Consider the following 27691-nt stretch of genomic DNA (forward strand, 5'->3'; position numbering starts at 1 on the left):
TTGGCCATTGGTGATTGATTCAATCACCAGCCCCTCTCTCCCTGGAGGTAGAGAGGTGGGGCTGAAAGTTCCAACCCTTTAATCCTGCCTTGGTCTTTCTGTTGACTAGCCCCCATCCTGAAGCTATCTAGGGGCCCCCACCCACCAGTCATCTCATTAGCATACAAAAGGTGGAGGAAGGGACCTTGAGCCGAGGAATGCAGGTAGCCTCTAGAAGGTGGGAAAGAGAAAGAAACAAAGCCTCGCCTTGAGCTTCCAGAGGGAATGCAGCCCTGACGTTTTTAGACTCTGACCTCCAGAACAGTTAGGTAATAAACTCGGCGTTGTTTTAAGCCACCACCTTTGTCATAATTTATTACAGCAACAATAGGAAACTGATACGCTCTCCATCCGTGTCTTTTACTTGGACAATTTACCTGTTGAAGAACTTTGGCCATTTGACCTGTAAAGTTTCCTAATTCAGGATTTTGCTGACTGCATACTTATGGTGCAGCTCTACATTTTCCTCCACCTCGTCGTGTCCTGCAAATTGGCAGCTGAGTCCAGCAGCTTGATCAGACTCAGATTCCATTCCTTTGGCAAAAACTGTAAGTGATGTACTTTTGTTCAGGAGGACTGGTTTTTGCTCTATTTCGATTTAGCAGCTATTGATGCTGAATGCTCAGATCTATTCATTCATCTGGAGTTGCAAACTGGTGATATTCTAATTATACAGTTTAAAAATCTTTGTTAGCTATAATAATTTAGAAGAGGATCCATCCTTCATCTACTATTTTGTTGTCCAGGGGTACTGTTCATATAGGACAGACAGGGTAAATGCTGGATTCTTTGCTTTTGTTTACTCAGTTTTCAAGATAATAAATTGGGTGCCTGTCCTCCTCAGAAGGTGATCAATTAGTTTTTATTTAAATATCATTATGAATTTATAGACTTAAACAAATTTGATGTGTTTCAATCCACTACAATTCCCACATTTATTGAGTTGCAAATTGTCCCATCTTTGGCCAGTGGGAACTCTTGAGTCATTCTGCCATGACCTTAATAGTCTTTGGTAGTTCTTTGCTATTTGAGATCTCAAGATATTCCAGACTCTTCTAGTACATTTCCTACCCCCAATCCAGAATCAGCCATTTCTCCTAGAATCTCTGGTTTCTTTTAATGGAGACTACAATCTAGAGGCTTTGGAAGATCATTGCATTCTGGTTGGTCATTGTTTCCAGAGTTTTGTCTATCTATGTATGAAATTTTATATGTTTATTTATGGAGATATCTGTCTATTTATCCACCATCTATCTGTCGATCTTGAGTTCATGCAGAATTTTTCAAGTCAAATTGAGAACAAGATTTTTACTTAACTGTTTCTATATTCCGTCTGTAACTTCTTTCTTCCACACTGAGAATCCTGGTTCTCAGTGATATGGAGAATAATAGAATTAGAATATCCCATAATTTCTCATTTCCTTAATCCCACAATGCACATACTACAGTCTCAGCACAACAATACTAAAACTGCCACATTAATTATGATTATTGAAAACACTTAAAAAGTTTGTCTGCATATAATGCTATCTCCATTCTCCCTGTATTTATGATTATATTATATTTATATTGTCAAATCAAAAGTCATCACATTCTATAATCTCTCCTTTTTAACTCTCACTTGTCTTAGTTTTATGAGTAACTATATATTTAATACTCACCACAGTCCTTATATTGATGTTTGCAGACACTTAGTTGTCTGAAGCTCATTCTCTAGTAGATTCCTTAGGAAGAGGTCAAGGGAACACTATTTCCTGAGTTCTTGCATGCTGACAAGAAGGTGTGCTCTTCATACATAAGAGTATTTTTGGTCAGTATAAAATCCATTGTTCCTATCTTTCCTTGAATACCTCAAATATATTACTCTGTGGCATAAAGAATTGCTGTTGAAAAGTCTGACAATAACTCAGTATTCATTATAAATCACTTTCTTTTTTTTTATCTAGATACTCAAGGTTTATTTTTTCTTTTTCCTTAAAGTCCTTTAATTTTACTAGAATATACTTTGGTATTGATCTTTTTGGGTCATTATTCCCAGGTACATTATGTTCTCTTTCAATATGTAGTTTTAAATCTTTCTTATTTCAGAAACATTCTCTTGAATTATAGTTTTTAGTATTTGTTCTGATCCCTTGCTTTGGTTTTTTTCTTCAGGGACTCCTGTTATTGATGTGTTGGATCTTCTTTGTCTATCTTCAATATTTTTCACACTCTCAAATACTTCCACATTTTTCTTTACTTTTTTTGGATTTTTCAAAATTTTCCTTCTTTTCTATTTTTTATTGTCATTATCTGTTATATTTATTTGTTTTTGTGTTTCTTATAATTTGGTCTTCATTTCTAAGATGGTTTGTTTCTAGTTCTTTTTCATTTCTGTCAACTTGATTCTGAGATTTTCTAATTTTGATTTATGTGGTTCTTTTTCATCTTTTGTCATTTTATTAATGTATTTTAGCTTTTTCTGAAATATCTTCCAAGATAGCCCCCAAGAGTCCAGCCACCTGGGGTATATGCCATGTATAATCCCCTTCCCTTGACTGTGGGCAGGACTTGTAAATATAAGGGATATTATTCCCATGATTAGGTTGCATTGTATGGCAAAGATGAGGGGATTTTTCAGCGGTAATTAAGATTCCTAATCAGTTGGCTTTAAGTTCATCAAGAAGGAGAGTATCCTAGGTGGGCCTGACCTAGTCAGTAGACTCATTTAAATGAGAGTCTAAAGGTCAGAGACACCAAAGTCAGAGCAATTCAAAGCAGCAAGTGACACACTCGCACTGGTCCTGAAAAGTCAAACTGCCATGTTGTGGAGAGGGTCATGTAGCTGGGAACAACAGGCAGCCTCTAGGAGCTGAGGTCTTAGTTCTACGCCCGGAAGGAATTGAATCCTACCAACAACCAGTGAGCTTGGAGGAGGCCTCTGAGCCTCAGATAAGATCACAGCCCCAGCCAACACCTTGATTTTAGCCTCATGAGACCCCGAGCAGAGGACCCAGCTAACCTGTGCTTGGACTTCTGGCCCATGAAAACTGTTAGATAATAAACATGTTTACATGCTAAGTCTGTAGTGATTTGTTATGCAGCAACAGAAAATGCACGCAGTCCGTTGCAGCCTTGCCCTGCTCAGTGAGCACCTCTTTCCAGGGTGCTCTACTCTTCGTAGGGATGCTGTTCTACTCCTTTCCCTCTTTTTCTAAATAGTAACTTTGCATGAGATTTGCTCTGGATATTTTTCTGCTGTTAATTTTTATATGAAGTTATTTTTCCTGAACTTTTACAAGAAGCTTTGTTCTAATTGCATTTTTTTTTTTTTAACTTAGAGATCCTTCTGTTGTTTTCATGTAGCAGTTGGCTTGGTGACGTTTATTGGCTTGCTTCTCAATTATCCGGGCATTCTCTTTTCTTCACTTCTGTTAACCCTATTCTCCTCAATCTTGATTTTACTCAGAGCAATTTGTCCTTAGTGTGGGCCCTGTCCAAGGAGGGAGCCCTGTGGGCCAGTTTCAAGAGCTCATAAGGTTGGATGATCTAGCCCTCTGAGGTTTTACTGCAGGACCCTCACATCCTCTATTGAAATGGGCGAAACCTCTCCTGGTTTCAGCCACTGTTGGCAAATTGGTCTGCAGGCTTCTACCTCTTGTTCTGTTAGGTGCCCCGTCACTTCCCTGCCTTCTCCCACACAGATGCTAAATCATTTAATGGCCTTTTATTTATCAGACTGGCCAGGCTCACAGCTTTGTTAACCAACCCTGAATGCATGGAGCTGAAGCAGCCTGCTTCCACAGTGATCACAACCACAGGTGGAGTCACATTGATGCACGTGTGCATTCAGCCAGCAATGTGCTGTGTCTTGCCAACATATTCCTCCAGCCTCCCTGGACCGATTTGAATCTAGACAACTTTGGCCCATCTCCCAGGGGACTCCATGGGCAGCTCCTCAGCTGCATCCTATCTGTTGTCCTACCTGGTGTGACACATGTCCCTCTTTCACTGGGGTGTCCCAATCCTTCTGTGACTCCTTCCCCAGCAGGCACCTGGTCTACAGGCTGCCGTGTACCTGTGAGGCTGAAGGAGCAGCCAGAGCCCCGAATGCCTGCTCCCTTAGGGTTTCATTTGCATTTCCACTTCGAAGCACTGGTGGTTTGTACACCGGCGGTTTGTAGTGGCTGTCCCGTGGGCTCTCATATATCCAGAACCTGCTTCTGTGCTGGTCACCTGAAGGCATATCTGTTCGGCAGACCATCACTGAGACATGTAAATATCACCTTCCATGTGCAAGACCTGTGCTAGGAGCTGCAGGGAATCTAAACAAGCATCGCCTTTCCTCGAACCTAAGACACAGTTGATTGGCGCAGTTATTTTATTTACCGCCACACAAGAAATGCCCTGACAGTTAAACTATGACATGCATCGATTTTAAGACATATCCCGATTTCAGAGTTCTTAAAATGCCAAAAGAGGTGTGTCTTAGAATTGACGAAATACTGGATGAGGCACTGTGTCTCCTTTTAAAGAGCTATAATCTTATTGGAGAGAAAATGCACACACACACACACACACACACACACACAGTCGCACTAACTGAGGCAGTGCCTGATTGACTGTCAACGGAGTTGTAGAGCTGAGACTGGAAGAGGTTGTTATTGGTTGGATCTTGAGTACAGATGGGAACAACGTCATCTAGGTGTTGTCGATGAGGGCACGCGAGAGGGGAGGAGAAATGTCAACACAGGGAGAGTGTGCAAAGGTGGAAAGGGGTCCAGGGGGAGAAATAGGAAATGATAAAGCAGGAAAGGCAATCTTATTTACAGATTACGGTCACCCCTAAGGAGTTTAGATGTTATTCCTTAAGCACGTGGAGCCACAGCAAGTTTTAGAGCAAGCGAGAAGCACACCAAGCAGTATTTTGGGAATATTAATCTAGTGATAACCATGCATCACACTGGGCAGAGTATATGGAAGGAATAGATTGCTGGCAGGGGGCCTGTGTAAGAGACAACGTCTGAAGTCCAGGACTGCAGCAAAGAGAAGAATAGTGGTATGAAATGAAAAGGAATGGGCAAAGGGACACTCACACAGAAAAGATAAACAAGTAGGACTCATTTGGAAGGAGGGCTGCGCCAGGGTACTTGAGTGTGGAGAGCTGAAGAGACATTGCCGGGGGAAGGGACTCCTGAGGCCCCGTCACTGCCACAAGCCTTCTTGATCAATGCGGAAGAAAGCCCTGCGCTCACCAGGTGACGAGGCACCCATGGGCACTCCAGCCTGAAATCAAATTACGGTTGCCATAGTTTTCTATTCTAGAAAGTGGGTTTATTGAAACTGACGTCTTTGGTGATACTATACTGGAACTAAAAGTACATCCTGTTATTATAAGTAGCTGAGACATTTCACAAACAGTCTCATTTGGTTTTGCAACCTCCCTGTGTAGTAAAGCAAGGGCAACTTTTACTCTATATGCATCAAGACATCCAACACCCTTTATAAAAATCATGTAAGTCAGAAGCCAACCTAGGAACAAATCCAAGGTTTCCTGATTCAACATTTGTGTCTACACATGTGTGTTTGCTCTGGACCTTGCCACCTTCAATAAAATAGAACAGAGTACTGTGTAAACATCAAGCACCCTATAAATGCTCTGTAGTGACCCAGAGAGATGGTTTATTCACAGGGAGAGAACTACCCTTGTTGACAGGGTCTACACCTACCCCTAATGCTGGGCAAGGTGTGGGCTGGAAGTGCTGTGGGCAGAGCTGGCCACCAGATGTGGCAGTGGTGCCCTTGACAGTGTACAGTCCCGGCTTTTATCTTGTTGGTTTTGGAGGCTCTCAGAGGAAGCACTTCTTGAAGTGAAGGTCCAGGGAAAACACTGTACAAGTGGAGTTTTTTCTTCTTGTTCTTCCAATGGAACTGTATATTCAAAGAGTAAGTCCAGTTTCATAGTATCTGCTCATAATGGACTTTGTCCTTCAGTGAACAAATGAATATTGAGAACCTTCCACCTAACAGAGTCCAGGCTCTGGTCTAGGGGCAGAGGTGCCACAGAAACAAAGCTGAGTCTTTGTCCCCAGGAAGCATCATTCCAGTAGACGGAGAGTGACTGAAGTAAGTAAAGAAGTAAGGAAGATCATTTCAGACACGGCCAGGGGCTATGAAGAAGACAACATAGGAACGTGGCACCGAGGGGCTGCTTCAGCTGCCTGCTCCGGCAGGGCCCCTCTGAAGACACCTGAGCAATGAGGAGGAGGGAGCCAGCAATGACCTGAGGGGAGCATTTGAAGAAGAATAAAGACCAAATACCTGGGCACCGAGGTTGGAACCAGCTTAACCTAGTGAGGAGACAGAGAAAAAACCATTATGGTAGTCGGGAGGGCAGAAAGTGGCAGCACATGGCCTGACATTCTTCATAAAGAGTTTGCCTTTTACCACAAGATTATTGAGAGTGGCCAAATCTGATTATTTTCTGTAAAACTAGCAGCTGTATCTGGGTGCCCTGTGTGTGAAGAGTAAGGGCAGAAGCTGGGACACAGGAAGTAGTTGAGGTGAGGGATGATGGTCAAGGTGAAGGATCATGGTTCACTTGAGGAATAACGGTGGTCTGGATTAGGGTTTTAGCATTAAAGATGGTAGAGCTAAGATATGGAGAACTTGGTGAGTTCGGGCTGAGAATTTGCATGGGTTTCATTTACTGAGTAGGGGGAAGACTTAGGGGAGCAGATTTAGAGGCAATCAGTAGTTCTCTTTTGGCCACGTTAAATTTGAGATGCCTTTTGACATCCAAGAGGTGACTCCAAGCAGACGGCCAGATAGTCCTGTGTGGGACTGAGATACCAAGTTTGGATTGGAGTTAGATATTTCAGAATCATAGTGCAGAGATGGTAGATGAAGTCGTGGGGCTGGCTAGGATTACTGTGTTAGTTTCCTGTGGTTGCCATAACAAAGTGCCACAAACTGGGTGGCTTAAAAAAACAGAAAAGTATTCACTCACGGTGCTGGAGGCCAGAAGTCTGAAATCAAGATGTCATCTCTGCCATGCTCCCTCTGAAAGCTCTAGGAGAGAATCCTTCCTGGACTCTTCCAGCTTCTGGCCAATCTTTGGCATCATTGGCTTTCCTTCGCTTGCAGCTACTTCACTCCCAATTTCTGCTGTAGTCGTCACATGACCTTCTCCCTTGTGTCTGTCTGTGTCCAAATCTCCCTCTCCTTGTAAGGACACCAGTCGTTGGATAAGGGCCCAGCCTACTCCAGTATGACCTCATCTTAATTGATTACATCTGCAAAGACCCTATTTCCAAATAAGGCCACATTCACAGGTTCCAGGTAGATGTGAATCTGGTGGGGACCCTATTCAACCCAGTACAGTTACCTAGGGACAGAGTGTAGCTAGAGAAGAAACCTGATGAGGCCAGAACCTTGGGGTCCCAATGTTGAGAGGACTGAGAGGGGAGGGAGCTGCCAAGTGAGGAGGGAGAGGAGAACACGGGCGAGAGCAGTGTCTCACCATCTGGAGAAGCGCTGTTCTAATGAAGGAGTGATCAACCATGGCACACGCTGCTGAGAGATGGAGGACAGAGGGCCTTTTGGGTATGGAAACATGGAAAATAATGGGCAACTTTAAAAAGGCTCTTTTCAGGGGCCGGCCCCGTGGCATAGCGGTCAAGTGCGTGGGCTCCGGTGCTGGCAGCCAGGGTTCAGATCCCAGGCACGCACCGACGCACTGCTTGTCAGGCCATGCTGTGGCGGCATCCCACATAAAGTGGAGGAAGATGGGCATGGATGTTAGCTCAGGGCTGATCTTCCTCACAAAAAAAAAAAAAAGACTTTTCAGTTAAACAGCAGGGCAAAAGCTTGATTAGACTGGATTGAAGACAGAGTGGGGACAGTGAAAAAAATACAAACAGTAAACGGAGACATCTTTTCCAATGAGACTTGGAAGTGGAGTACAGAAATGGGGTCAAGGGCCACTGGAAAGATGTGTGAAATTGCATGTTTATCTGAAGATGGTATACAGCAGAGTTTAGCAGGAGGGAGAAATTGACAATGTAGGAGAGAATGGGATGCCATCAGGAGTGAAGCCCTTGAGCACGTGAGGGGCTGGAATTCCGTAGACTTGAGATGGCTTCAGATAGGAGCAGGGACAGGCCAATCATTGTAACAGGAGGGAGGGCATGTTTCTGGGTACACGTGCAGGGACATCGGTGGGACCGTGTTGGGAAGATGATGAGTTCTCATTTGACTACATATATTTCATCTATCAATTTTGGTGAGAGTTGGGAAGTGGGGAAAGGATGTTGCAGGTTTTAGGTGAGCGTGGTTGTGAGGCAGACGACAGGAGAGAGGGAAGTGGATGCAGCAGTGACATCAGGTAGATGGTCAGGCTGTGTCAAGGGCCCATTTAAATTGATGTGGAAGGAGTGCGTTCAGCGGTCTCTCCAGTGATGTCTGGCAACGGATGTAGGGCGAGGGGTGGTTGGGTTTCATCATAGTTGGGGTTCTGCCAGAGGGAGAAATGAGCAAGGAAAGTTAGGGGGCTCCCGAAGGAGCAGTTATAGTGAAATTTAGGCTTGGCGAGGCAGGAAGTAGAAGTGTGGAGGGTTCCGGGAAGTGGAAAGACACAAGGCTGCAGATTAGAAGTCCCATTTGGGGAGGAGAGTTGTTGACACGAGAGTACAGAGCGAGCGAGCTGTGAGGCTATAAGGGGGTGCTGAGTGTGAGTTTGAGGTTTCAGGAGTGCTACAGTGTTCGCTTGTGACAAAGTCTAGCGTCAGGCCATGTGAGTGGGCGGAGTTGAGGAGGCGAAGGAACCGGGAGGCCAGGGCAGCATGCGGGAATCCACTGGGAATTGTGTTAGTGCAAGAAAAATATGGCTTATTTGATTTTCTTTCCCCCTAAATGGGGAATAAAAGACAAAGGAAAGAAAGCCAACATTCACTGCCAAGACCTGAGGGGCCAGAGGAAAAGGGGACGGTGGAGAAGGCAGCCGACACTCTGTTCCGCCTCCCAGGCTTCACGGCATCGCTCAGTCCCGACCGCATGGGGTGAGAGGCCCAGAAAGCAAGCAGAGGGCAGCTGCGCAGAGGTGGAGTGGACTTGCCAGCAGTCTCACAGAGCTGGGGGACAAAAAGGTGGAGTTCTGTGCCGGCCAGGGAGGAGGGCCCAGGGGGCACGTAAGCTTACCAGGAGGAAGGACCAACCAGAAATAGACCATCCCTCCAAAAGCTTGAAATGCAATTTGAGACGGGAGTGAGATCAGGAATGAAGGAGTCAGACATTAACAGAAGGAAATGGTTAACAGAAACAGGGGTCCAAATAATCCTCTAATTGCCCTAATAAAACCAGTGAGAATTTGCTCCCAGCTTAAAATTTCTGAGGCCCTGCCGACTGTTAATTTTAAGCTGGGAGAAAATTTTCCCTTGTTTTATTTGATCGTTAAGCTTGCACTATAAAAACATCTCACAGGATAAGATTTCCTCAGGTGAATCAGGGCTTTTCCAAGAGGTGGATTTGGTAAATATTGAACAATAAAGTGTTTGTAGAAACTAGAGGTGCAAGTGACAGATGTGTGTGTCTTGGCAAAGGGAGACCTCAGTCACAATTTCACTCCCTTGTCTCCTTCTGGTGACTCTGTCCTTTGTTTCTTTCCATTGTAATCTTAGACTTTCCTTGATCAAGAACTTAGCTTAACTTTTTTTTTTTTTTTTTCATTTTTCTCCTTTTCTACCTCTATGCAATTGCCTAACAAATTCGCAGGTAATAATGGCTACTGAGAATGGAGAGAGAGTAATGCCTGCAGGGTTGCAAGGATTAGAAACCCTGGGTAAAACCCCATAAGAACCCTAGCATCCTCATTTTGCAAAGAGGGAACTGAGGCAGAGAGATATTAAGTGACTTGCTCTTAAAACCTGGAAAGTATGTGAGCCATGAGTCAAATCCAAGTCTGACGATTCTCAAAGCCCAGCCCCTTTCCTGAGTAGCTGGTTGCCTCCTCACCAAGCTGGGGTGGCATATGTGGGCACATTCATCAGCACCCCTGGCGTTCATCAGAGACAAGAGGAATTCATAACACTGTGTTAGTATCCAGCCTTCGCTTAGCTGGCTAGTCACTCATTCATTTTTTTCTCCAGGAAATACTTGTTGAAGGCTCCTCTGTGCGACGAGCTGGGGCTTCAGAGATGAAGGAACTCAAGGAAGTCATGGTCTAGGAGGGAGGTGGACAGACAGCAAACCGTTACACTGCAGAGTGAGAACGGCTGTGAGAAAAGTACAGTGTGGTGTTCTGAGCAGACCCATTACCGAACCTAAGGGCTCAGGATGAAACACCAGAAACAACCCGAATGCTAAATAAGAGAATGGCGCATTGTCACAGCCAGATAATGGTATGTTAATCCGCCATTTGAAATAGTGTTTCTGGAGGCATGGAAAAATGTTCACACTATGACGTTCCCTGAAAAAGGCAGGCTGTGAAACTAAATCTAAGGTCTGCTACCAATGATGTCTTTTATAAACCAAATTCTATCGCAGGTTATCTAATGTGCTGAATATCTTCTGTTCGCCCCTCCAGATCCACTCTCCACCTTTCTCCACCTGTTCTGTGCCCTGGAGGCTGACCTATGTGGGCCTCTCGCCCTCTGGCTTCTGGTCGGCTTCCACCAATGGCAGGCGCGTGGATGGAGGGAAGAGAGTAAAGTCGCGAATGTGCTCCCCATGTCTCTCCCTGCAAGGCGGTCTCAGCTGGGTGGGTCCCCCCACCACAGCTCTCAGCTTCTGCAGGTTCTACCTGCTGCCCTGCACCTCTCCTGGCCTAGTGAGTAAAGGGGTCTTGCTGTTATCAACTCCAGGGGTCTGCACCATCTTTGGGGCTCCTCACATCCTGCCCACACCGTTGTAAATGGCCCGTGATTAATCTCTCCTCAGATGACTTGAGTTGTGCCAACTGGTTGGTGGGATTCTGGGTCATTTTTGTTGTTCTTTCATGTGTTTTGCTAGTTTCCTATAATAGTCACCTTTTGGGGCATCTGACCAACTTGTGACTCCTCATTTTCTTTGAGAACCATCTCCCAAATCACAAGGGTGGACCATAGCTGATTGGGCTGGAGTGGAGACCAGAGACCACTGGGCCAGCCAGATGCTCTTTCTCAGAATGCCCAATTAGGACATTGAAAAGAAGATGGTGGATAGACATCCTGGGGACAAAGAAAGAGGGATTAAAGAGAGCAAAAGGACAAGAGATGGCCCTGGACCCTAAAGTCCTTGCAGATCCTGTTCTAGCCCTTTCCTACAACCTGGCATCAAGGCTGTCTTTGAGGTCCTATAGCCTTGTAATAACCCCCCTTGTTAGCATAAATCAGCTTGAATTAGTTTCTGTTGCTTAGAGGCAAATAACCCCTAAAGATTACAATCATGAATTATTTTCACAATTAGAAAATAACTACAAAAGATCTATGTTTATTTTTGATAACTTTTTACTTTGAAGTAATTATAGACTCACAGGAAGTAGCTAATATAGTACAAAGAGTCTCATGTACTCTTCACCCAGCACCCCCTGGGGTGAATCCTGTGTAGCTGTAGGACCAGAGCAAAACCAGGAAATTTATGTGGCTGTATGATTGTCAACTAGACTACAGAAGCTCACTCACCATTTTTATACCTGCATTCATTTGTGTGTGTGTGTGTGTGTGTGTGTGTGTGTGTGTGTGTGTGTGTGCATAGTACTATGAAATTTTATCCCAAGAATAGATTCTTGTATCCGCCACCATGATCAAGGTACAGAACCGTCCTATCATCAAAAAAGAGCCCCTTAAGCTGCCTTTTTCTATTTGCACCTACCCCCCACTCCATCCCCTAGAAACCACTAATCTCTTCTCTGTGTCGGTATTTTTATTTTGAGAATGTGGTATAATGGAATTATACAATAGGTAACATTTTGAGACTGACTTTTTTACTCAGCATAATGCCCTTGAAGTCCTTCTAACCTGTTGTGTGTACCTTCTTATTGCAGAGTAATATTCCTTTGTGTGAATGTACCAGAGTTTGTTCAGCCATTCACCCATAAGAGGACATCTGGTTGTTTCCAGGATTTTGCTATTATCAATTAAGCTACTAGGAACTTTCACGTACAGGTTTCAGTGTGAACCTAAATTTTATATCTCAGAGATAAATGCCTAAGACTGATTGCTGGGTCATATGGTAAATGCATGTTTAGTTTCATAAGAAACTGCCAAACTATTTTCCAGATCGGCCATTGTGCATTGGCAATTGTTGCAACCATTTTGTATTCCCACCAGCAATGTGTGAGAGATCCAGATTCTCATTCCTCTGTTTCTCGTTTTTGGCCTTCGTGTGGGTTACTTGAACTTTTTTAGAATTCTGTTTTAATTTATCTCTGGCGTTTTTGAGGACTGAAAGACAGTCAGGCAGTTGGGTGTCAGCCTGGAAAGCAGAAAAGAACATGGATGTCGACAAGCACCTTGGAGACCTTGACATCTGGATGGTGTTTAAAATCACGGGAAAGATGAGGCCATCTAAGGAGAGAGAGGAAGGCTCAAAATGGGCCCTGAGTGAACAGAGCGCTCATGTCAGGGAGCCAAGGAGCGGGGAGCCAGCAAAGGAGCCCCAGGGCATAGGAGGAAAACCCCTTCAGTGCTTCTTCTGAGACACACTTAGAACTTTTTCAACCAAATTAAGGTAAAAGCATATACATTCTGTTCTGCCATCAGTTTTATAACTTGTGTATTGAGAATATTCTTCCTTGTCATCAAATATGGTTTTTCAACATAATTTTTAATGATTGTGTAGTTTTTCATTGTATGGACATATCATGATTTCCGTCTTTTAAAAGCTTCTCCTCGGGGCCGGCCCCGTGGCATAGCGGTTAAGTGCGCGAGCTCTGCTGCTAGCGGCCCGGGATCGGATCCCGGGCGTGCGCCAATGAACCGCTTGTCAGGCCACATTGTGGCCACGTCCCATATAAAGTGGAGGAAGATGGGCACAGATGTTAGCCCAGGGCCAGTCTTCCTCAGCAAAAAGAGGAGAATTGGCATGGATGTTAGCTCAGGGCTGGTCTTCCTCACACACACACAAAAAAAAGCTTCTCCTAGAACCTTGTCCAGGATCAAAATCAAATATTCTGGTCTATATTTTGTGGCAATACCTTCTGCTTTTTGGAACTCATGACTACACTTGCTTCTCCTTCATCCTCTTGCACTTTTGCTGGTTCCCACATTCTTTAAAGCACATCATACATTCCTCAGTGGCTTCTGTGCACTTTCCTCGTCCTGTGCAATATAATTTGTTCAAATCCGACGGTCATGTGGTCTCCTCAAGAAAAGTTAACGTTGGTTGAGCCTAGCCCCGTGCTAGATCCGTGTTACGTCGTTAATCCTCACAACATCCTCTTGTTTAACCTCGAGAACAACCCATGTGCTTGTTTTCGTCATCTCCCCTTAGAGATGAGGACACAGTCTCAGAGGGAGGGTGCTCCCGTTACAGCAGCTGGCCAGGGTAAACCCCAGGTCTTCTGACTCACAGTCTAGCATGACGCAGCCTCCCTCCGGCTGGCGTTTGCTCTGCCCTTCATGGTTTGGAGACCATGATCCCTGATAGAATAGAAGCCAAATACAAGTTCAGCAGGTCTGTGTTTTCATCTGTTCTATTTCACCATCTGTCCCACGCAGAGGCCCTCTTTCTTGTTGCTGTTGCTCTGAGCACAACGAAAATCCAGCACCATTTGTGAGCCTTAGTGCAGGGCAGCCGTTATTTATTGTCCCTCTTTATTGTGTCCTACCACCAGTCTAAGAGTCGTTGAGAATGTGAGTTTGAAGTGAGGCTGACCTGAGTTTGAATCTTGAATCTTGGCAAGGTACCAGCTCTTACTAGCTGTGTGAACTTGAGCCACTCCGTCTCTCTGTGCCTCAGTTTCCTCAGGTGACACTACTCCTCCCATTTTCCATGCCGTGTGTAGTCCCTTGCACTCTACATCTGGGCTGGTCCTGTGACTCGCTCTAGGAGTAGAAAGCGGCAGAAGTGATGCTGTCATTCCAGCTCTCGGCCATAAGGAGACCTGGTGGCCTCCTCTTTTGTGCTTTGGGGAGCTCTGAGCCATCGTGGAAGAAGTCTGGCTGCCCGCTAGCAAATTCATGTGGAAAAGCGATGTGGAGAAGCATGGAGAAGAGGGAGAGGCCCAGTCACTCCGGAATCCCAGCTTGGCCCAGCCCTCCAGCTGTCCCTGCCAGCAGCTGGAGGCTCCAGGGCAGGCCAGCCCCCAGGGGGAACAGAACGCCCAACTGAGTCTAGTCAACCCATAGAATTAAGACAGCGAATTGCACGGCTGTTGTTTTAAGCCACTGGGAGTTGAGATGGTTTGTACATAGCAATAGATCCTCAAAACATTTGTTAAATGTGGGGTGAATGGGGGGGTGAACTAATATAAGTCTAGTGTCCTGGAGCCAGGAACTTCTTGTAGGCTCTGAGCCACTGCGAAGGTGACCCTCTCTTGTGAGACACGCAGTCTTCTCCGCAGGACCCTGGGGAGATGCGGCCTGCCTGCCTGTGCAGGGGCGCTGAGGGGGAGGGTCTGCACTGTTCAACCTGTCCCTGTGCTTCACAAAGCATTTCTGTCTCCATCAGCGAGGTTAATTGTTCCTTGTCCTGCAGGTCTGGGCAAGGGAAAGGGTGGACCTGGGACTCCTGATCCAGCTCAGCCAGAGCCACTCAAGGAGAAGTGACAGGAAAAGACTCACTTTGTCTTAGTCCACTTGGGCTGCTGTAACCGAATACCATAGGCTGGGTGGCTTATAAACAACAGATATTTATCTCTCACAGTTCTGTTATAAATAATGGCCATAATAAACTCTTTTAAAACATAATCTTTGTTTAAATTTTAATATTTACTTAGGATAGATTTCTAAAAGTGGTCAAAATATGAAAAGATTTTAAGACTCTAAATATAGTAAAATGCATTTCAGAAACATTTTACTAATTGGCACTCCCACCAGCAGAATATAAAATTATTTAAATGACTGCACAATTTTTAACTATCCTGTTGTTGTTTTTTCTAAATTGATGCAAATCCATCTGGAAACCAGATTACAGTATTATAATATGATATATGATATGATGTAATATATAAATGTATGTGTGTACATAGCTACTCATAAATTTGTATATATACATATGTATATACCCACATATACATATAAATATCTTTCTCCAAATAATCTTAATGATCTGGGCACCAATGTAAATGCAAAAGACTTTTATCATCCCTTCTAAGGATAGTGAAAATGAAACGAATTACTTTTTCCCTTGCTTAGGGAAAGAGAAAAAGAAACTAACATTTGTGAAGCAAATTGTTGACCTGGTAGCCTGTGAGTTCTTAAAAATGCATCAATGAATGGTTCATTACCACCAGTACTTATTTCAATCCTAGAGCAACTGGCACATGATGTAAGTAATATTATCCCAAATTTACAAAGGAAAGAAACTGAGGCTTAATGAGATTAATTAACTTTTCTAAGACCATGTAATTAGTAGGTGGTAGAACCAGAATTCACACCCACTAGGTGCCTGTCTTAGTTGAAAGTCTGTGCTTTCTTTACTGTGAACTATACTGCAGTGAGACAGAGAGAGAGAGAGAGAGAGAGAGAGAGAGAGAGAGAGAGGGAGAGAGACGCCAGCCTTGGATGGCCAGGTCGTCTTGGTTCTTTCAAAGGACGACTTAGAGAGGGCTGGAGCCTGCTGTTTCCCAAGACTCACTCCTGGTTTCTGACTGCTTCTGTCTTGGGTGGAGACCCCTGACCCCCAGTAGGAAGCCCAACCTCCAAAGGCAGCCAGACACTGTCCCTCATCTCTGTCTGAACGTGTTTTAGAAAACCTCAGTCTTCCTCTTCTGTTTCTCCTTTACTCTCACACGGCTACCACGCTCACAACACTTTTGACACCAGATATGGGGGGGGGGGGGCGGGGTCCCACACCAAGCAATTCTCTGCGACATCAGCTGGGTGTCCTACAAGTTAACTCAATTCCAACACTATCTACCTGGAGATATCATCAGATCCACAGGCTAAGGACTTAGTCCCACAAGACTGCCCTCCACCCCCACTTCAGATGTCAATTGCAAGTCCAGGTTGTCACCTGTGCTTCTGACCAACGGGCTATACATCAGAGATTTCCAGAGCCTGCTCCTTGGGTTTGATTAATTTGCTAGAGCGACTTACAGAACTCAGAGAAAGGTTTTACTTACTAGATTACCAGTTTATTATAAAAGAACATAACTATGGAACAGCTCGATGGAAGAGATGCATATGGCAAGGTAGGTGGGAAGGGGTGAGGAGCTTCCGTCCCTCTCTGGGCTTGCACCACTCTCTCAGCACCTCCACATATCCACCATCCCAGAAGCTCTCCAAACACCATACTTTTGGGATTTTTATGGAGGCTTCATCGTATAGGCGTGGTTGATCATTAACTCCACTTCTAGCCCCTCTCCCCTCTCTGGAGAACGGGGAATGGGGCTGAAAATGCTAAGCTTCTTATCACTGCTATTGCCCAGGGAATTCCAAGGAATTTAGGAGCCCTGTGTCAGAACTGGAATCAAAGACCAAATGTTAGGACAAAAGATGCTCCTGGTTCTCTTATCACTTAGGAAATTACAAGGGTTTGAGGAGCTCTGTGCCAGGAACCAGGGGCAGAGACCAATATATGTATTTTCTATTATCTCACAGGGCGTCAGCCTGACATGTGTGGGATAAAAGCCAGCTCTCAGGTCATTGTTATTATATGACTGTGTAATAAAAACCCTTTACTAGTAAATTGGGTGGTTGGCAGCCTTCTGAGAATTCTGGAGGACTATGATTTTTCCCTGTGATACACTTTCCTTTGAGGAGGCCCTTTGTTCTGTGTCCTAGAATCTAGGACCTTGCCTGGAATCAGCATCTGAGTCACTAACGTATGGGTTGCAGGATCTGCCTTCTTCTCTTTCTGAAAATTAAGATATGCTAGGCCTGTAGTTTTTCTCTTTTTCTTTTCTTTTTTTTTTCTCTCTCTCTCCTCTCTTTTACTCATTCTTCCTCAGGTGTGGCAGGTGATCGTGTGCCCCTGGGAACCTGTGCCTTGGCAGGTCTGGGTGGCAGGAAGGAAGCCGTGACACGTGGCCTCGGCATAGAGACCTTTCTGTTCTTCCCTCACTATCCTCGGGCTGCTTGGTGGTTTCCGTGACCCCCCTTACCTGTGACACTTCAGCTCACCAGGCGGTTTCTTCCTTGGTTTCTGTTGGTCCCAGCTTCTCTTGCTGTTCAGCATGACTATGACTTGTGAGGGGCTGTGTTCAGGGAAGGCAGAACCGACGTGATTGACTTTGAGCCAAACCCTGATCTGACATTGGGGGAGGGCAAGCTTCAGAGCGGCTCCTCCCCGCTATGGAAGGGCCCATTAAGGAAACTGCACAACAGACCCCACATTACTTTGTAATTCCCATCATGTGGGCCAGGATGACCCACTTATCTAGTTTAGAACCATCCAGAGCCTTTCTACCCTGAACAGAGGCAATTTGACTCTCTGGTATTCTCTGTCTATAGTATTAATTTTTTTCCTCATCTATTTTTTAAATTGTGGTAAAATATATATAACATGAAATTTACCATTTTAATCATTTTTAATTGTACAGTTCAGTAGTGTTAAGTACATTCACATTGTTATGGGAACCGTCACTACCAGCCATCTCCAGAACTTTTCATCCTCCCAAACTGAAACTCTGTACTCCTTAAATACGAACTCCCCAGTCCCCCTCCCCCTAGCCCCTGGCACCCACCTTTCTACTTTCTATCTCTGAATTTGATGACTCTAGGTACCTCACATGAGTGGAATCATAGAGTATTTGTCTTTTCGTGAATGGTTTATTTTGTGTAGCATGTCAAGGTTCATCCATGTTGTAGCAGGTGTCAGGATTACCTTCCTTTTGAAGGCTGAATAATATTCCATTTATGTATAGACCACATTTTGCATATCCAGTCATCTGTCAATGGACACTTAACAAACATTTTTTGAGTGCCAATGATTTGGCCGGCACAGTGTTTGCTACTGAAGATAAGATTGCTATTGAGGTAGAATAGGTGGGTCCCTGCCCTCCCAGAGGTGAAGAGGCACTAAATAGTAATGGCCAAAAGTAATGGCAGTTTCTTCCCAGTTCAACAAGACACCAAAGAATAGACTATTTTTTTTGTGTGTGAGGAAGATCGGCCCTGAGCTAACATCTGCCAATCCTCCTCTTTTTTTTTTTTTTTTGCTGAGGAAGACTGGCCCTGTGCTAACATCCATGCCCATCTTCCTCCACTTTATATGGCACGCCCCCACAGCATGGCTGGCCAAGCTGTGCGTGGGTGTGTGCCCGGGATCAAACCTGGGAACCCCAGGCAGCCGCAGCAGAGCCGCGCACTTAACCGCTTGCGCCACTGGGCTGGGCCCCTAGACTATTCTTAATTTACGTATCCTCCACAATTTTTAATAAAACCATTGGCACTTGATTAAAAAATGAATAAAATAAGTAGCAGAAATATTAATGGAAAAGCTTGCAAATCACCATTCACAGTTTAAATCTTTGAGGGGGTGCTCCTAATGGCAAATTTAAGTGACAGCTTTAAGACAGCTGTGCTGTTCTACTGTTACATTGTTTCCAACTGCAGTGATAGGAATAGCTATCTCAGTATTTCTGTGTTCCACGGATACCCAGCGAGAGTCCCTGGTTTCCTGTGCTGCTCCAGGGAGCGGACACCAGCTCCTGGCCACGTTCCAGAGGGCGCCATCCGTCCCCCTCGTTTGCCTGCCCTCTGTTGATCTCTTTTCCTCTGGCTGCGGTTTGCTCTTCACTCTGCAAACATCTCATTAAATTGCATTTTTTAAACACTTCAGTTTATCACTGCATCCTGTGATGCGTCTTGACCATGAGTGGTTGCTACGCGTCGAAAGCGCCCCGCCTTAGACGGAGGGCAGACAGGAGCCTCCGACCATCCCTGGTCCAATGGCGCTCCGGCAAAGCTTCCCAAGATGCTGTTCGTCTTTATATACGTTTATATATTTATACATCTGGTTGCTGACCTGTTCTAGATCTCCCTCTTGTGGGCCATCTAGGAAATAAAACACACCAATTATTTTTAACAGATATGATGAAGAATCTTATAGATTACAAGGAATCGATTTCTGTGAATCTTGATCTGAACAGAATCTTTAATTGTTTTTATTACAAAATATTACAACATAACAAGTATACAGAAAATAATAAAATACCCATGCACCCACACACTAGCTTTAACAAATCTTAACATTTTGCCCCGTATTTACTTCAGATCTTTTAAAAAATAAAATACATACAGTTGGCAGGCCCTGTGTACCCTCTTTTTCTGCGCACGCCCCCTCCCCAAGATAACCATTATTCTGAATTTGTATTTATCACTCCGTACATATTTTATACTTCTCTACATGTATGCAGATCAGTACAATACAAATTCTTGTTTTACATTTTTTAAACTTTATGCGGATGTATCACACTGGATGGATTCTTTTCCAATCCGCTTTTCTCCCTTATTTTTACGCTGTGGACTTTTACCCTTGTGGCTCCGACTCATTCATTTTCCTCTTCTGTATCCTGTTGATTGTACGAATACCACAATCTATTTACCAATTCTCTTATGCTGGGATGCTTAGGTTATTTCGAATTTTCCTCTCGACAAACTACGCTGCACGGGACATTCTTGCGCTTGCCTCCCCGTAGCTGTGCGCGCCTTTCCCCAGCGTATACCCCACCGGCAGCTTGCTGAGTCATTGTGTTTGGTTTCCTCCGCTTTTCTGCATATCCTGAATTGCTCACGAAAGGATTCTATTACTTCACATCCCAGCAGCATCCAGCGCTCTTTATTTTCCTCTCTCTCGTCTGCCTGCCCGTGGGCAGCCGGGTGGAGGGAGCAGTCCCGCCATTAACTGGGCACCGTGTGATGAGCCTTGGCGTGGATGTCCGCGTTTAATAATGACAGCATCCTTATGAGGAGGCATTAGCATTTCTGTTTCACAGGGAATCAGAGAAGTGCAGGAATCTGCCCGAGGCCGCAAAGACAACAAACAGCAGAGCAGCCCTGAACCTGACACAGCGCCGCTGTCTGACCCCGGAGCTGCGCTGCGAAGGTCCTTAAAGACTCACACTGCGGGACACCCAGAGGTGGAGGGAAGACACCCCTTCCGCTGAAGCCTTTTAGCCTGGTTGCTGAGAGCTGAGAGAGAAAAGAACAAGAAAGGATATGCCGTTTAATGTTTTAAATTATGAAAATCATCATACGTGCAAAATATCTATTTAATGTTAAGGTATAATTAAGGAAAAACTAAAATTAACAGGTGGTAAGAAAGGAGTGAGAAAAACGGAAATTAAAGGCATCTAAGAAGAAAAGACTTCACTGTTAGAAAATAGCATTAGAAAACTTTATTTTTAAAATCAACTATTAGTTTTCCTTTTAATGACTAGGAATCGGCGATCATTTTATGACAGTGTAGGAACCTAAACGTGCTTCACCCTGTGCTCGGAACAGCTGACCTAAATACAGTGCGGTGGGAGAGAAGAGATAGAAACGAGAGAAGGTGGGGTGTGTATCTGACTAGAAACACAAGAAAAACAGAAATAGAGTAGGGCGGGAGAACAGAGGAAAAAGGAAGCGTCTTCTATAGCTGCTCTCTCCTCAGTCCCCAAAGGAGCGACAAATGGCTTCTGTACCCCCAGGGAGCTGTGTGTTGTGCGCGCGGTAGGTTTGACCAAGTCCTCCGGGGCACGTGGCTCTGCACGTTTTCTAAAGAAGCTTCCCTTCTTTATTTTTAAGAGGAGTTAAGTAATCCGCACATCAGCAGAGCCTGAGCTATCATCTAATGCTGACATCTACTTGGATTAAAGGAGAAAAACGCTAGGGTGCTTCTGGCTTTTGTTTTTACTAACACAAAAGCATGTAGGCTATATATTAGAGTTGTTAATGTTTGCTTTACTTAAAAAGAAAATGACATCCACAATAGAGCAGTCAAAGCAAACCAGAAGTGAAAGTTGACAAGCGGTACAGGAAGTCGACAGGAAGCAAGTGTGGGTATGGAAGTGAAACCTCTTTTTAAAAAGCGTGTGGAGAACACAGTGGGTGAGGGAGGAGGTTTTCCTAGCATGAGTCAAAGGATATAAATCACCTTATGTACATTTTTTCCCAATTTTTTTTTGTGGTAAAATACACATAACATAAAATTTATCATCTTAACCACATTAAACGTACAGTTCAGGGGTATAAAATACATTCATAATGTTGTGCAACCATCACCATCATCCATCTCCATGACGCTTGTCATCTTGTAAAACTAAACAATAACTTATTCCACCCCCACCACCCACCAGCCCCCGGCAACCACCATTCTACTTTCTCTCTCTATGATTTTGACTACTGTAAATATCTCATATAAGTGGAATCATACAGTATTTGTCGTTTTGTGACTGGCTTATTTCACTTAATATGATGACCTGAGGTTTCATCCATGTTGTAGCATATGTCAGAATGTTCTTCCCTTTTACTGTTGAATAATATTCCATTGTATGGATAGACCACATTTCACTTATCCACTCATCCATCAATGGACACTTGGGTTACTTCTACGTTTTAGCTATTATGAATAATGCTGCCTGAAAAGATTATTATTTGGCATGGAAACCAAGCTACCAACATCAAAAGCTCCAAATAAACAGTTTCTCATGAAATCATTAATATTTTGAATAACTAGCCTAGGGCCCTAGAGTGTACATAATTCTTGTCTTTAAAGCATCTTTGTCTGACAGATGTTCTTGGTATCCCAAAACCCAAGTTTTCTGGGTTTTTCATTAATTGAAGACAAAACTGATCTTTCACGCAAGAGGCCACTGATTAACATCTACCAAAAACAATTTTGGTATTATCCGGGGGAATTGGCCTCATTTGGCCAAATCCGTTCATGGAATTTGAGCCAATGTCTTGAACAATGTCTTTTTGCCTGTTGAAGACGTGAGCCACTCTAGGATAGGGACTATAGATTCTTTTTCTTCGTCCCTGATGTAGCCTAGCACAGGTCTCAGTACACAGTGCCTTTAGCTACCAGAAGTCACCTAAAGATGAAAAACAACATCTTCCCCCAGCCCCCAAATATTTACATTTGGCCATTGCTTACAAACTCTTCAGTCTTGTACTAAGTGTTATAACCTGAGTCAAATAAACAAAACACTGGTTTAGAATGGAAGCAGTCAGCAAAAGGTCTATCAAATAAGGTGGTCCATTTACTACCAGATTCTTCCTCCTCCCCAACCCCACACCCCAGCCCTGGGCCCACAATAATTCCCTCCCCCCCACCCCCAACTCTAAGACAATAAGTCATTGATTTCTAATGGGGAACCTCTTGAATTACAACCCTCCTTGTGAGTTTCCTAAGACAACTGCCCACTTCCATGGGAAAAGCTTACTACATGGTTATTGGGAGAAATGCTGCTTGTACCCTGAGATGATCAGATCCAAAATGATGGTAGCAATGGATTGTTTGAATGGTTGGGAACCAGAGTGGATGGGGACTGGATTCTTAGGAAGGATTTTTAAGACAAGGAAGAGCATAGGTTGGCAGGTTTGACCAATAGCATCTTGAGGATCTCGAGATAAGAGCACTGTGTTGGGAAGGTATGTAGGCCTTTTTCAGTGGAGCAAAGAATCAGACAGAATGGAGTTTTTGGATAAATGAGGCCAACCGGGCTGGTTGGAGGGAGCCAGGCAGGACTGAGACTAAGGTCACTTCATTAACTTCTAATTCCTTTTTTCCCTCCTCCATCCTTTTGTTTCCTTTTTCCCCCAAAAGATAATCGCATTTGGCATTACCATTTCCTTTGTCTTAAGTGTTATAATTATTTAAGAATTCATTTCGTGAATGTCTGCTAGCACCTATCACATGTCAGGTACAGTGTCATGGAACACAGAAATGGATGAGATGGGCCCTGCACTCCGAGAGCTTAGCACTCCCCAAAACACTTGGGATTGTTTGCAATAATTGGCAAATTTTATACTCAAGTGTTTTTGCTTGTTTTCTTTTAACTTGCATTCCCTATTTCTGCATCTCTGCACTTTGTTTTAAGCATTGCTTTTTCCCCTCAGGAGACACAGGACCAGAGAGAAGATGGTATTCCTGGCTCTCAGTTTGAAGTTTTACTGTCTTAACAAAACAATGCCTTCCCATCGTGTCCTTTCCTTTTCCTTCTCCATCTGAGAATAAAGCTCAGGGCTGCTTTGTTTCTCCTTGTAATTGTTTAATGAAAATCGAGCAGGATGAAACATGCCTACTAATTTGAGAGAAAATATGTACTGTTTCAGCCTCCTAATTTCCTTTTATCCACAGGGAAAGCTCCAGGCGTTCTGCTCACTCCCAAGGAGTTGACCTTCATTGTTGCACACGCACCTTGCTCTCTCCCCCGTGTCCCTGCCCTCCGTAAGTTTTACCTTCCTCCCTTCAGCTCCTGCCAGCCAAGTGCCTGCATCATGACTTTGTTCTATGCCTGTTGTTTTGTTTTGTACATTATCCTTTCCCCTTGTGAATTGATTCTGGAAACTGTACCCCTGACTCTTGGTCCAGTGTTCTTTCCTCAACACCAGCCTGTAGCAACTGAATGCACTTGTTATCTTGTGTCTTCCTCTAATTTCTCATGTGATTATTCTATCTCCCTGGTAACCCTTAAGCAACTCCTGGCTAGCATCCATGTCTTCTATGTCCTTTATATCTACAGAAAAATATGGAACATCTAGCATGTTCTCAGTTTGTACCTGTTTATTGTAACACTATTCACATCTTCTTTATCTTTATCCTTTTCTTTCATGTCTCTTATATTTGGGGTAGGCCAACCCCTGTTCAAGAATATCCAAAATACAATAAAACAACAAAATAAGAGTCTATTTCTTGCTCACTTAACTACCCAGGGTAAATATTCCAGGTTGCTTGCATGGTCATTCAGGAACCAGGTTGATGGGGCTCTGCCATCTTGAACATGTGGCTTCCAAGGCTGCATTGATTGCCGTCACCCCAGGCAGAGCATTGAGAGATGCTCCTGGGAAGCTTCTGGATCAGGCCTGGAAATGGGGCATATCATTTCTGCCCCATTCCTTTGGAGAGATCATAGTCATGGCCACATCCAACTGCACCAGACTGTGGACGAGGTGCCCAGCTATTACAGGAGAAGAGGAGAATAGATTAGGAGAGACAGATAGCATTCTCTTTCACACTCCTCATACTTTTCATTCCATCACTTTATTCCTTGCATTCTACAAAAGTATTATTCTTGAACTCAGTTCTATTGAGCAGAAGCATCTGAGATGTGTCTGCAATAGAGATGTGTATTAGTTTGCTAGGGCTGCTGTAACAAAGTGGTACAGACTGGGCAGCTTAAACAAAAGAGAGTGATTGTCTCATAGTTCTAGAGGCTGAAGTCTGAGATCAAGGTGTCGGCAGGATTGGTTTCTCCTGAGGCCTGTCTCCTTGGCTTGTAGATGGCCGTCTCTTCCCTGTGTCTTTACATGATCATCCCTCTGTATGTGTGTCCTAATCTCTTCTTATAATGAAACCAGTCATATTGGATTAGGAGCCACCCATAGACCTCATTTTAATTTAATCACCTGTTTAAAGACCACATCTCCAAATATAGTCACATCTGAGGTACTGGGGGTTAGGACTCTGACATATGGATTTTGGGGAGACACAATTCAGCGCCTAAAAAGATGATATCTAGAAGAATGAAATACAACTAGCATCAACAGGAAAAATGCTATTGACTTCTCCTCTTTCTCTCCTCCCTCTAGTCCTTTTACCTACAGACTACCTTGCTGATATTCTCCTCAAAGTTCTCTTTATGATAATTGTCCATAAGGCCCATTTAAATCAGCTTTGAAGGGAGGGCTGAGAAAAGAGCACACAGTCTAATTTACCCTGGCCATTCCTCAGAAGGGGTGGCAACTGGTCCTATCCCCAGGGAAGGCGAGGGGCCACACTACACCTTGGATTCTTTAGCGCCCATTCCCAGCGGGTGTAGAAGGAGATGACCTCGACTTCCATTACTCTGCTATTTTCAGGATTCAGGTCAGGATTCCTAGCTGTGTGCCAGAGTTCCAAGAATACAAAGATGAACAAGAGACAGTCTCTTCCCTCCTGGTGCTCACAGGCTGCTAGGAAAGAAAGATCAGCAATTACTATTGGTTTTGCAGTAAATTGGCAGCAATCACTCAAATCCTAATGGCTCAACAAACATTATGTTGGACCTTTTCCAAGTGTCCCCTGAAAAGACTGTCTTTCAGTGTTATTACATAGCCCTCTGTGATTATTCACCAGTTCCCCTTTTGTGGATTTTCTATGAATTATAATGTATCTGAAGACTTTTCCAAATGCTTCACCTACACAGCCACCTAGAGTCAACACTACCCTCCACCCGCAGAGATGAGCCAGCTGAGGCTCAGAGGGGATTACGTCACTCTTTTTCAAATGGAACGGAATCATATAGTGGTTCACTGGCTCTGCAGATGGCTTCTTAGATGAGGAATTTTTTCCTCAAATAAAGTCTTAAGTGGAAGCTGAATATGTAATCAGATAAAGGCAGAAGTGTTCTGGTTGAAGGAGGAATACTTTCTACTCTAAGATCCACACCCACTCCCAGGACCCAGAGGCACCCAGGAAAAGTCCCAAGCGACCCAAGGAAGGTTGGAATGTAGCCTCTAGCTGGGTGGCCATGGGCTAAGCAAAAACTATCATATTTTAGAGGTTTCATTTTAATTGGATTTGTTAAGTTTTGAGATGCTTCTTAGACAGTTGGATAAATTAGTTTGGAACCCAGAGGAGAGGTGGGACTTAGAGATATGAATTTGGGTGTCAGTGGCACACAAATGGTATCTTACTGTCTAGGGATCACTGAGGTCGTCTGGGAGGAAGTGTAGATAAAACATAATAGAGGATCCGGGACTGAACCCCACAGCACTCTGATCTTAGAGGTTGAGAAAACGAGGAAGATCCAGCAAAGAAGACTCAAAGGAGAGTCTGCTTCAGGCAAGCCAAGTGAAGAGAACGTTCCAAAAAGGAGGAGGTGACCGACTGTGCCAAACCTGCTGAAAGGCCAACAGATGAGGACATAATGGTGACTGTTGGATTTACACCTGTTCATTGGTCACTGTGATGAAAGCAGACTAGTGAAGTGGTCGGGATGGGAACTGATTAGATTGATTTGAGGAGGGTATAGTCAGAGTATTGCTAGATTGTGCTGGGGTAACAAATCACCCTTGAAATCTCAGGGGCTTAACACAATGAATGTTTATTTGTTGCTTAAATTAAGCCTGCTGTGGGTCTGGTGTCTTGTAATTATACCTTGTAGTATCTACATTCTCTATCTTGTAGCTACGCCATCTAGCATATTTCAAAGGTCACTCTGCAGGAAAAAAAAAAGAGAGAGAGAGAGAAAGAGAGAGAGATCTCTTACTTACTCTTAAATCCCCTACACCAGAACTAGGCCTTTGACCAGAACTAGTGGCACGGCCCTGCTTAACTGCAAAGGGCTGTAAATCTTCCTGTGTACCCAGGAATGAGAGGAGAACCAGCCCAGGAGACCTCTTGTAACTTTTACCACAGGGAGTAATGTATGTCAGAGATGGAGAGAGTGACCATAGAGGCTTCTTCCAAGATTTCCCATGAGGAGGACAGTGGCTGGATGGGGACAAAGAGTCAAGAAAGGGTATTTTAAAGATGTTCATGGAAAAGATTCAGTAGAGAGGGAGAAACTGATGGTGCAGGAAGACGAGATAAATGTAGATCTGAAGTCAGCCCTTGAGAAGGCAAGAGGATAGGATTCTGAGCTTAAGAGGAGGTTAGCCTACAGTAAGAACAGGGACCTTCCTTCTTTTTATTTTTTTATTTTATTTTATTTTGTGAGGAAGATCAGCCCTGTGCTAACATCTGCCAATCCTCCTCTTTTTTTGCTGAGGAAGACTGGCCCTGGGCTAACATCTGTGCCCATCTTCCTCCATTTTATATGGGAGGCCGCCACAGCATGGCTCGCCAAGCAGTACATCGGTGCGCGCCCGGGATTGAACCGACGATCCCCCAGCCTCCGCAGCGGAGCGCACGCACTTAACCACTTGCGCCACCGGGCCAGCCCCCTTTCTTCTTTTTAAAAAGAGAAGGCAGGGCCGGCCCCATGGCTTGGCGGTTGGGTGCTCGTGCTCGGCTGCTGGCGGGCCAGGTTCGGATCCTGGGCGCACACCAACGTACCGCTTCTCTGGCCATGCTGAGGCCGCGTCCCACATACAGCAACTGGAAGGATGTGCAGCTATGAAATGCAACTATCTACTGGGAAATAAATAAATAAATAAAATTATAAAAAAATAAAAAATAAAAAGAGAATGCAGAGAGTGTGCGTACAAATGTTGGTGGTTGGTGGAATAGATGGGGGGGAAAGATCAGGTAGTTCTCATCTGAGTGCTTCCATGTTCTCAGCCATCACCAAAAGAGAATGAGGGTGGGAGAGAGGGGAGGTTGGAGATTTGAGAAGACAGGTGAAGGTTGGCTGACTAATTTCTACCTACTCCTGGCTTGGATGTCATGATTTGAAACAGCC

General features: G+C 44.3%; 1 protein-coding gene across 1 annotated transcript in view; it reads left to right on the forward strand.

Moving 5' to 3' along the window:
- Positions 1 to 263: 263 nt before the first annotated feature.
- The window catches only part of GALNTL5 (polypeptide N-acetylgalactosaminyltransferase like 5), an 88541-nt gene continuing 61113 nt past the window's right edge, over positions 264 to 27691 (forward strand). The window contains exon 1 of the mRNA XM_058533832.1: positions 264 to 587. The gene's annotated coding sequence lies outside the window, so the exon portion shown is untranslated. The remainder of the gene's footprint in view (positions 588 to 27691) is intronic.

Source organism: Diceros bicornis, chromosome 3 (genome assembly GCF_020826845.1).
Source record: "Diceros bicornis minor isolate mBicDic1 chromosome 3, mDicBic1.mat.cur, whole genome shotgun sequence".
Classification (NCBI taxonomy): Eukaryota; Metazoa; Chordata; class Mammalia; order Perissodactyla; family Rhinocerotidae; genus Diceros; species Diceros bicornis.